Raw genomic sequence first — 9971 nt, 5'->3', positions numbered from 1 at the left:
GGACTTTGATGAGGACACTAGAAAAGTATTTAAATGGAAATCTTGTTTGTAAGCATAGAGTAAAGCTTCTTTTTATTTATTTTTTTTAATTTGATTTTCCATTCTTTCTCTAGATGGAATCCTCACTCTGATTACTTAATTATGACTTTTTTTTTTTTACAGAAAAGTCTGTGTGGTGAAATAGTGTACGACCACTACTGTGAAACTGGCACATGGGATTCAGTGATGCCTCAGAGATAACAGATTTTATTAACAACAAAGAAGAACTCTCTCAATGAGAGAGTGGGAAGACTCATGGGCTGGGGAAAAGCTGCAAAAGTTTCTGCAAAGTTTCAGAAAATAAATACAGTTGTTCTAGTATTGATACTTTTCTACTTTCATCAGCCTCTCAGTTGCTGAATAGACATCAATACCACTCCACAGCTTTGTCACCATCTTTCCCAAGACTTCACATACATAAGGACAAAAAATAAACTAGAAAACCTTTACCTGGACTACTATTTTCCTCTACTGACAGCAAAGATAAAATAGATATCTGTAAAACGACACATGCAAGGGAAAGATAAATGATTCCCTATCTTCTTGCAGTAACAAAACTAGAGGCCATTAAGTGAAATTTCAGAAAGCATGTCCAAACCAGATGAGGAAATACTTTTTCCATACAAGTTACAGTAAACTCTGAGCATCTCATCCTAGTAAACGGTGTATGTTAAAATTGTACATTGGTTCAGAAAGTGACTGAATGCTTGTAAGGAAGAAAAACTCCTCAGGCAATGCTTTTGAATCAACTAAACTGTAAGCCCTGTACCCTCTCCAGCCTCCAGCAAGCACTTGTCCTCTTCTCATATTCTTGTTATTTACTCCTTTCAGCATGACAGTGCAAAGCTAGACAGACTTCATCAGATTCATGACAGTGACAAACTAGAAAAACAAACACTTTAAATACTGTTCACTGTCACAGGGAGCTGTCATCGACTCCTCTGTTACACTGGGATGTTACACTGTGATGCAATTAATGACTTGCTACATCCAAAAGAAAGCTTTAACACATCAATAAAGACTACATTTTCAGATGTTAAAGAATATTTAAGCAAGCAGTTCCACCACTTGATTCAGGTAAAAGATTGTCTCTCACACTTTATTGGGAATTGTAGAGATAAGTAGGTTGAAATGGAACCTCCATAGTTCATCTAACCCAATCTCCTGCCCATGGAATGTCTTTTGAAGGCAGGTTGCTCAAACTCCTCTACAGTTGAGATTTGAATATGTCCAAGGATCACCCTACTGTCATGGTAAAGAAAAAGGAAAATCAAGTTGGGATCTCCCATGTTCCAGGTTGTGTCTGTTGCCTTCTGTTCTTCCACCATGAACCTCCAAGAAATGTAACTTTGTCTTCACCATCTGTAATCAAGAAGTTAGAAGATTAATACTAAAATAAGGAAAGGTGTCTTTCATAGTCCCTGTGCACATCCAGCGTCAACTTGAAGTGAAACTTAAGTTGACTAGTAGATAAAGAAAAAAGCAGTTCCCCTTGCACTGCAACTATGATAGGAAATTTCAGTTAGTTTTCACATTCCTTTTTTTTTTTTTTGATTTCTTGCAGAAATCTCTTTAGAAAGAAATATATATTAACTGAAGTCTAGAATCTCAAAAATAAATATGAAAAGTATTCATTGGAAATTAGTCCATCCACATTGTATCACCTGTCAGATAGGAACCTCAACTTGTTTATCATAGAATCATAGAAACACATAGGTTGGAAAGGACCTACAAGATCATCTAGTCCAACTGTCCTCCTATCACCAATACTACCCACTAAGCTACTAAATTATATCTCATAGCACCTCATCGAGGTGCTTCTTGAACATCACAAGGGATGGTGACTCCACCACCTCCCTGGGCAGGCCATTCCAGTGCCTGACCACTCTTTGAGAGAACAAGTTTTTTCTGATATCTAATGTAAATCTCCCCAGGTGCATCTTGTGGCCATTTCCTTGAGTCCTATCATTAGTTATCTGGGAGAAGAGGTCGACCCCCTCCTCATCACAAACCTCCCTTCAGGAAGTTATACAGTGCATGATTGTCCAGCTTCATCATTTCATTTAAAATACAACACTCGAAATAGAAGCATATGTGAATTTATTTCATGTTGAAAAAGTTTATCTGCAGAAAATATCATCCTTCATACATTTTCTTATGATTTATATCTCCTTATAAGACCCACATGAAATTCACAGTTCCAATGTTATTTATAGATATTATTTAGTAAAAGGAAGAAACGTTAAAAAGACAGGTTTCTCAATTGATCTAGATTACATACCTCAAAATAGGTGAAACACTATTCACAGCTTCATTTCATAAGTAAGAAATAGTTATAAGGTAGTAAAATAGTACAATCTGCAGAGGTATGAGTCAGATAAAGAAAACTTTTACTTAGCTGTTCACTTGTGTATGCATGTGGAAGTATCAGATAACTCTGACTCTAAAAAATAAAAATGTAAATCTAGGAAAAGAACATTATGATCACTCCTAGAAATTATCTAAAATATAATCTGTTGCTGAATATAATTAGCCAGCTTTTTTTTTTTCCTAATGATAGAGGACTTGTTACAATTCTTATTAAAGTTTTCTAAGAGTTAACTAGTTTCTCTCAAAAGCAGCCACCTTAAATTCCATCTAAATTATTGGCATTTAGACAGTGCATCTTTGTTATAGTTTCTTGTTAAACAGAAGATGTTCCATTGCCAGGAACTCTTTTCTGACTTGGCTCAAAAGCTAAGTAGCTAAGTTGTAAATACATTTCATTTCTTCTCTTTGGTATTGCTAACAACTGCTTACTTGCTTCGCACCTCTTGATTTTTCCTTGTTCTTCTTAGTGCAAAATCCCACATTAGGAACATCTATCTCCTTTGGACACTTCGAGGTCCTGGTGAGAAATCTTGATTTATTGCTCTGTTTTTGTATTTCCTTGATTTATCTTGTTTGCAGAAGCAGACTTTCTTTCAGATGTCTCAGTACCCTCATGAACCCAGACATTTTTGGATCAATTACATGAAGTGTTTTTATATATTGCTTGCTTGTTAGTATTTTAGTTATGTTCCTATACAAGGTAAAATTGCAAAGAGGCATTTTTCTTCCTTTCCAAAACTGTGAGGTTTTCCTGGAAGTGAGTTTTAATTAGCCGTTTATATTTGTGCTTACAGCTGCAACTCAAGGACAGGATAGATTGCTCTTTCTCTACAGCTCAAAATAAATAAATTCAGTATGAATGGATCTTGGAAAGAAACCTGTTATGCTCTGCCTCCCACCTGATTCCAATAAACTTCTGCTAGCAACATAAAGACTTCTTTTGCAGCTCAGTTTGATTTCTTTTGTTTACCATCTCCTCCTTCTCCCAAAACTGCATGTCCATGTGCAGTTTAAATCTGTATCTTGACAAATAAAATACAGCGAGGAGGTGTGAAAGGCAGCAAGCATTCTGGGCTGCTGAGGGTACTAACTAAGCTGCAGTTATTCAAGTTTCTGCTTTTCATAGGAAGTGACGGATGACAGTAAAGCACAAGCTTTACAATGAGCAGACAAGCTTTGGTAGGTGTATACATTTATTTAGTGGGAAGAGAAGCTAAAATGGCATTGAAGCATCAGAGGAATATTTTGCACATCCACAGAGAAAACGGGCATGTGGCTTGGAAGCATGCATAGACCCCTTTAACAGGGTAAACAGGTTTATGGATGGTTAACTGCTGTTGACTTCTGGAAATATTCGTAAGCCTTTGTTTCCAACAACAGCACTCAGAGACATAGGAAGTGACAGAATTTGCCAAAGAACTGTACGCCAGACAGTGCTTCAGAAAAGTGATCAGCTGTGCGATAAACAAGGCCTTTTAGTTAACAGAGCCTCAGGCTCAGCTTTTGAACTTGCCACTGCCCTGCTGTAATAGGAAGGAAAATTTCTGCCAACACTGTCAAACTTCAGCTGCTCGACTGACTGTGACACAAGCATATTGAAAGCTGCAGAAGAGAGGGCTTCCACTGAGTGTTCAACTGCATGCTTATCTGCAGTACAGCCTATAAAAGGGAAATGTGGAACAGGCAGGGAGTATAGCATCATCACAGGCGCAAAACAGCAGCTTTGAACACCTACATGAAAATATAGATGGGGCCTGTGGGTCAGATCAGACCAGAACAAGCAGTCACTTCAGATAACTGTTATCAGATAAGTTGAGTACTAAAATGTTCTGGGTTTTACGTTCTGCTACAAATTAGGATTTTTAAATTGAATGCAGCATGTCACAGCTAGAGCCCTCTGACTGCCTCCTTCATTTCCTGCTATGACAATTGAGTGCCTCCCAGCTTCAGGGCCTGGGTGCATGCCCTGGCTGCACTCTTACCCCACTACACTACAGTTCTCCCTCCTGCACCCTGATTTCCACAAAAAAATAAAAATTGGAAAGAAGAAATATACCCCATGGTCTCACAGCTCTTCAGTCTGCACACGGAGGTCTGTAGCCAAAGATGTCCTGTGAAGTACATGCAAGCCTCAGGCTAACCATCATTGCTCAAATCTGCCTTCTGCCTTTGTTGTGCAGGAGCATAATCCTGCAGGTCTCCTGGTTAGTCTACCTGCTGGGTTATTGCAAGCCCTGTGCCAAAGGCACTCGCTGACCTGTTTCATGTACTTGCATTTTCTTCCTTTGGATGATACAATGGAGAACAATTCAAGACCCTTAGGTAGTTAGCGATAGCAGCAAGAAGCAAAACATCAGCAAAAGCCAAGACTTTTAAATCCTCAAGACAGGGAAATGAAATTTACCTTCTAGGTAACTGTATAAAAATACAGAAATTTTAGTAAGAACAGGGACTAGCACTCAGAAATCTCCTCTCCCAGATGAGCATGTGATTCAGACAGTCTTCCTTTACTTTGTTCCTTTTGTCCGCTACAACATCATGCCCTCAGAAGAGCTTTAAAAGGAAAAGCAGATTCTATCCTCCTCCATGCCAGCAGATAGGCTGCTCTTTTGAATGCAAGAGAAAAAGATTTTGACTTTTTTAGAGAAAGACATTTTAAAACTGATCTTCTGCCTCCTGGGAGAAGCACTCTGTAGGAAACAGGTATTAAAAACAAAACAAAACAAAACATTTCCTTAAAGGAAGATTGCCTTTGGACATTTAGCCATAGTCTGTATCCCATGCAGATGGATATATATGAAGACTTCAGGAGCACACTCAAGGGAACTCTTCCATGCACGTTCAATAAAAGCAGATGCATCGTCCATGTGCTAATTTTTAATTCTTTTTAATTCAAGAACTGGCCACTAAAATAATCATATAATAGAAAAGGTGAAGTGAGTGGAAGAAATGCTGAAGAAATAGCACAGAAAAGATCCAGTTACAGCAACAAACAAATGAAAATTAACTTTATGGATAAATGAAAAATGCAGAACAAGAAATATCTCAAAGCCAAAAATAAGATGAAGAGGCAACTCAAGGTAAGACAGAAGGAGTTTTGTAGAGCAAAAATAAAGTCAGTTTTGAATAATGCTTTTGATAAGCAGAGGTAATACTGCTAACATAATTTAGTCTGGAAAGATTGAAAAAGATAGGTCAGCAAAGTGACTTTCCACAAAACAGATTAATCATACCAATAAAGAGAGCAGGCCATCCGATTGCATAATAATCTTTACTGTCATTTAACCATATTGTCTCATTCTATATGTCCATTCTCCCTTGCAATACACTCACACATCTGTCTTCGAAACCCTTTGCAAGAAAAAAAGACAGTCTTCCAGATACACAGCTAAGAATTGTGTATACATCCTGGAACCTGTTTTAGGTGGGCTCTGTATGTAGAGCCTGCCTACTTGTTAAGACTACAGGGAAAGTGGAATATCTGACATTTATTTTTGTTGTGTATAATTTTGTTACATATATAGTACTTTCACTGAGCACAAATTGTAACATCAGATTTGATTAATATTACTGATGTTAGGACAACCCTACTAAGCACTGATCAAAAGGTACTCTGAATCCATTATTTATCCTTTTTTATCCAAATTATTTTAATCACTTAACAGAATTGAGGGCTGCTTTCTTTTTGCCTTTTTTTTTAATTATTATTATTTTCCAGATAATCAGATTGTGACGGAATTAAAAACAATAGAAAGATTTTCTGCATTGTTACTCACACAAAAATGCACATGTAGACTTTTAAAAAGCTGATCATTGTCGTAGAGTTACTGGAGTTAAAAGTTAAAGCTATCCTTCAAAAGTCCTTGACTGTTACACAAGGAGCAACTCAATATTTTTGAACTTCAGCTGAGCTGGGAAAAGACTTAACCTGATAAAACAAAAAAAGACCAAGTGAAGCCTGAATACTTGGATACAGCAGTAAGGTTCTTATAGTCATTTCTGAAGAAAAAACGATATGCTGTAAGTTATAGCTTCTGTTGACTTCAGTGAGATCTGCCCGTCACTTGTACTAATCAGCTGTCAATTCTGCTGCCAAATTTACAGCCTCCTGCGAAAATATATTGGTTAACTCAGAATTCCTACATTTAAAATAATAATAATAATAATAAATTAAAAATATATAGAAAATAAACATTAAAAAAAAAAGCTGAATCCTTACAACTTTAGATCATCCACAGGCACATGTTCAGCCACTCCCAGGAAATCAGGGCTCATCATTCATAATGGTTTCTTGGAAAGACAAACACCATCACTCCAAGCATCTCCCTTTCCTCCTTCTTTACCCCTGTTTTTATTGCTGAGCTTGACACCACATGGTGTGGTATATCTCCCTGGTCAGCCTGGGTCAGGTGTCCTGGCCGTGTCCCCCTCCAGCTTCAGATGCACCCCCAGCCTCTTCACTGGCAGGGCAACACCAGGAGCAGAAGAGTCCTTGGCTCTGTGTGAGCACTGCTCTGCTGCAACTAAAACATTGGTGTGTTATCACCACTATTTTCATCCAAAATCCAAGCTAGCATTGAGTGAGCCTCTACAGAGAAAATTAACTTTACCCCAGCCAGAACAATGATGTTTGTTTTTTCATGTTCATTACTTTTAGCTGCACTGCATCCGTGTCCATTTCTTGGAGGTCAATGGCCTCTTGGATGTCAGTGGGTACTAGTTCATACCTTCCTCTTCACACAGCCCATACTGTTCTTGTACAATCTGATCCTTGGAGGAAAGACAGTAATGATGAAGAGGAAATTCTGACCAGAGAAATTAAAGGGAAACCACTGTACTGGGTAGTATTGCCTTCCCCTTTCCCATGCACTGCCATGGCTCTTCAAGAAAATAAACACAGAGCAGCAAGCAGAGCAATACACACCACAGCCTGACAGGTAACAGAAAACAATTGTGTTCAAAATGATTTTAAAATAGATTTGCAAAGGAAGATCGGCATACAAGAAGCAAAGCTATGAGCAAGGAGAAAGCAAGTAAGGAGAAAGAATAAGAAAGACATATGGTGACTGACAAATACTCCTGTGCAAAGAAAAGCTTATGAAAAGTCTATTTATCTATAGACAGTCTATAGTAATAAAGTCTATAACAAGAATATATTTCAGTCCTGAGATCCTGCAACTTTTGCATTTTTTAGCTGAGACACTAAGCAACTTATCTTTCCTTGTGTGGCAGTCAAATAGGTAATTTCCATTGCATAACAAGGTTAGAATAAATACCAATTCCAGAATACATAAATAATGTGATCTGGATCCAAAACGGACGTTGCTTAAGCAAATGAGACAAATATGTAAAGTAACTCAGGATATGGAGAGCGATCAGCTCCTGCAAAACTGTATTTTATTTTATTTTTTAAGAGTTGGAACTTAATCCTTCAATTAATTACTTATTAGGAATGCTTCTCTCCAGGGGTAAGGAGGTTTATTTACAAGCACACATTGCAAAGTTTACCAAATTCCCCCATGTAATTGCAAATGGACTGGGAAATGGTTATTTTTGTACTGAATGTCAGATCTGCACAATTTTGAATAAGTACAAGCTGATCAACAGGACAGCTGTTACAGTATTTTTGGCTTTTCTCTTCCATGGCTGCTGGGTTACTGGTGTGGTTTCCATACAGTCTTTTACTTAAGGCTAGGTACAAATGCTTCTCTTTTAGTGATCTAAACTAAACTTTATTTTTGCTGTCAGTGTTGTTAATATTAAATGAAATCCTAGCTGAAATAATACAGCTTCCACATAAGGATTTAAACTGCTGCAGCTGCCTTCATTTCAGGGAAATGGCTCCTAGCTTCCAGCTGAAAGGGGCCCTATATTCATAATCTGTTGGCTGTCAGAAGGGGAGCCAGAACCAAGCACTCTTTCCAATTAAATAGCAAATGCAGCCTCCTGATGAAGTCAAATGAGTCCAACCCCCAAGCCAGAGATTCTTTTGGATCCTCCCCATCTACTGAGACAGAAGACACCAGTGGGAGGCAGACTGTGTGCAAATGGCAGATAGAAGTATGTATGAAAAGATGCAATGTTTTCAAAGGCTAGAGACCTTTTTACAACACAGATTTTGCTTGCCTCCGCTCCCCCCCGGTCTTCCACTAGTAGGGTAGTCTGAACTTAAAACCACAAGTAAGTGTCCAAACTTGCACAGGTGGTATGTACAGCAAGAGACTCAAGGGACTGTGGATTCACAAGTCACCTCCTCAGAGGTACAGAGGAGGTAAAGCACACCACGCAAATATGTTTTGCACAGAACTTCTGAGAACTGTTATTCTTAGGAAAGACAGGAAAGAGTAAATAACAAAACAGAAGATAAACACACCTGAGCCCATTATGCCTGCCTGTTTCCTAGCCTCCAGATGAAGACTACCTGAAGTATCTCCAACAGCAACTCTCCTCTCCTCTTGCTGTTCTAGACTAGAGGTTTCCTTAAGGGAGGGGGAGGCTCTTTTATAACCTCTTTAGATGATTTACTAATCACCTTCATCAAGTGATCTAAGCCTTCTCACCAAATGATAGATTGCTGTGCTTCTAGCTATCAGACCTTGACTGACGGTTTTGCCCTGGGCAAGGGGTATCTTTGTTTAAGGGCATTCTGCTTATTTATGAAAGCTGGATGACCTACAGTGTTATCTTATCCATTTTGTCAACCTTTAAATGTCTGCAAGTGCTTGGTGGTGTACAGTTAGAAGTTTCTTGCTACATATCCATTCAGGGATGAAGCTTGCTCATTATAATCTATTGATCTCACTTGGCAGACAAATGTGTCAAGAAACAGTAATTAACTGGCATCAGTGTTTCTGCTTCTGGGAGAACTTAGGTTCCCCTTTGTGCAGGTGAAAAGAACTGCACAGACAAAGTCCTGGCCGGTCAGCCCCACTCTGATACTTAGACACCTTCTGGAGTTTGAGGAAGGAGATGAAGTTCACAAGACCATCTCATGTTTCCTGCAGAGTGGACCTTCAGTTCTCTTAGGATTTTAGGACTAGCCATTTTTAGAAATAACACAGTGAAATCCAGAAAGCTGTACCAGGGATCATTTGCCATATGCCACTGTTTTGGGAATCACTTTTCCTTCTGTTCCTTCCCCCCATTGGGTTATGTAATATCCTTCCTCAGAAATGGTATATTGTATTTTGGAAACTACCCATTACTTAGTTTGAGATATGATACTCTACTACTAACATTAATGCTCTACTCATCCAAAAAGCACTTTCCTTCTTGTGGTCAGTGCAATTTTTATCTCATATGCTCTTATTGCATGTCTCAGAGGAAAAAGAGGATTTTTTTTTTGTACTCTGGAAACAAGGGAGTGAATTAATTTGTTTTTACATTAAATCTTCTGGAAATCGCTTTCTTTAGTACCCTAAAATGTGTGGCAAGTCTACCTACTTATTTGCTACAACGCTAAATTTAGGAGTATCATACGTGGATTATAGCCAATTTCCATTCAAAATTTAATTTGACATATTTAACATAAAGACCCTTATTTCACACACCGAGTCATTACA

At 38.3% G+C, this 9971-nt stretch overlaps 1 long non-coding RNA gene across 1 annotated transcript; it reads right to left on the bottom strand.

Moving 5' to 3' along the window:
• Positions 1-500: 500 nt before the first annotated feature.
• LOC310897718 lies at positions 501-8877 on the bottom strand. Its single transcript, XR_014582501.1, has 2 exons — positions 8783-8877; positions 501-1401 (listed from the first exon to the last, which is right to left on the bottom strand). It is a non-coding gene; the product is annotated as an uncharacterized lncRNA (long non-coding RNA).
• Positions 8878-9971: the final 1094 nt, after the last annotated feature.

This window comes from Anser anser (genome assembly GCF_964211835.1).
Source record: "Anser anser genome assembly, chromosome: 3".
NCBI classification, from domain to species: Eukaryota; Metazoa; Chordata; class Aves; order Anseriformes; family Anatidae; genus Anser; species Anser anser.
This window is presented reverse-complemented; position numbering and strand designations above follow the sequence as displayed.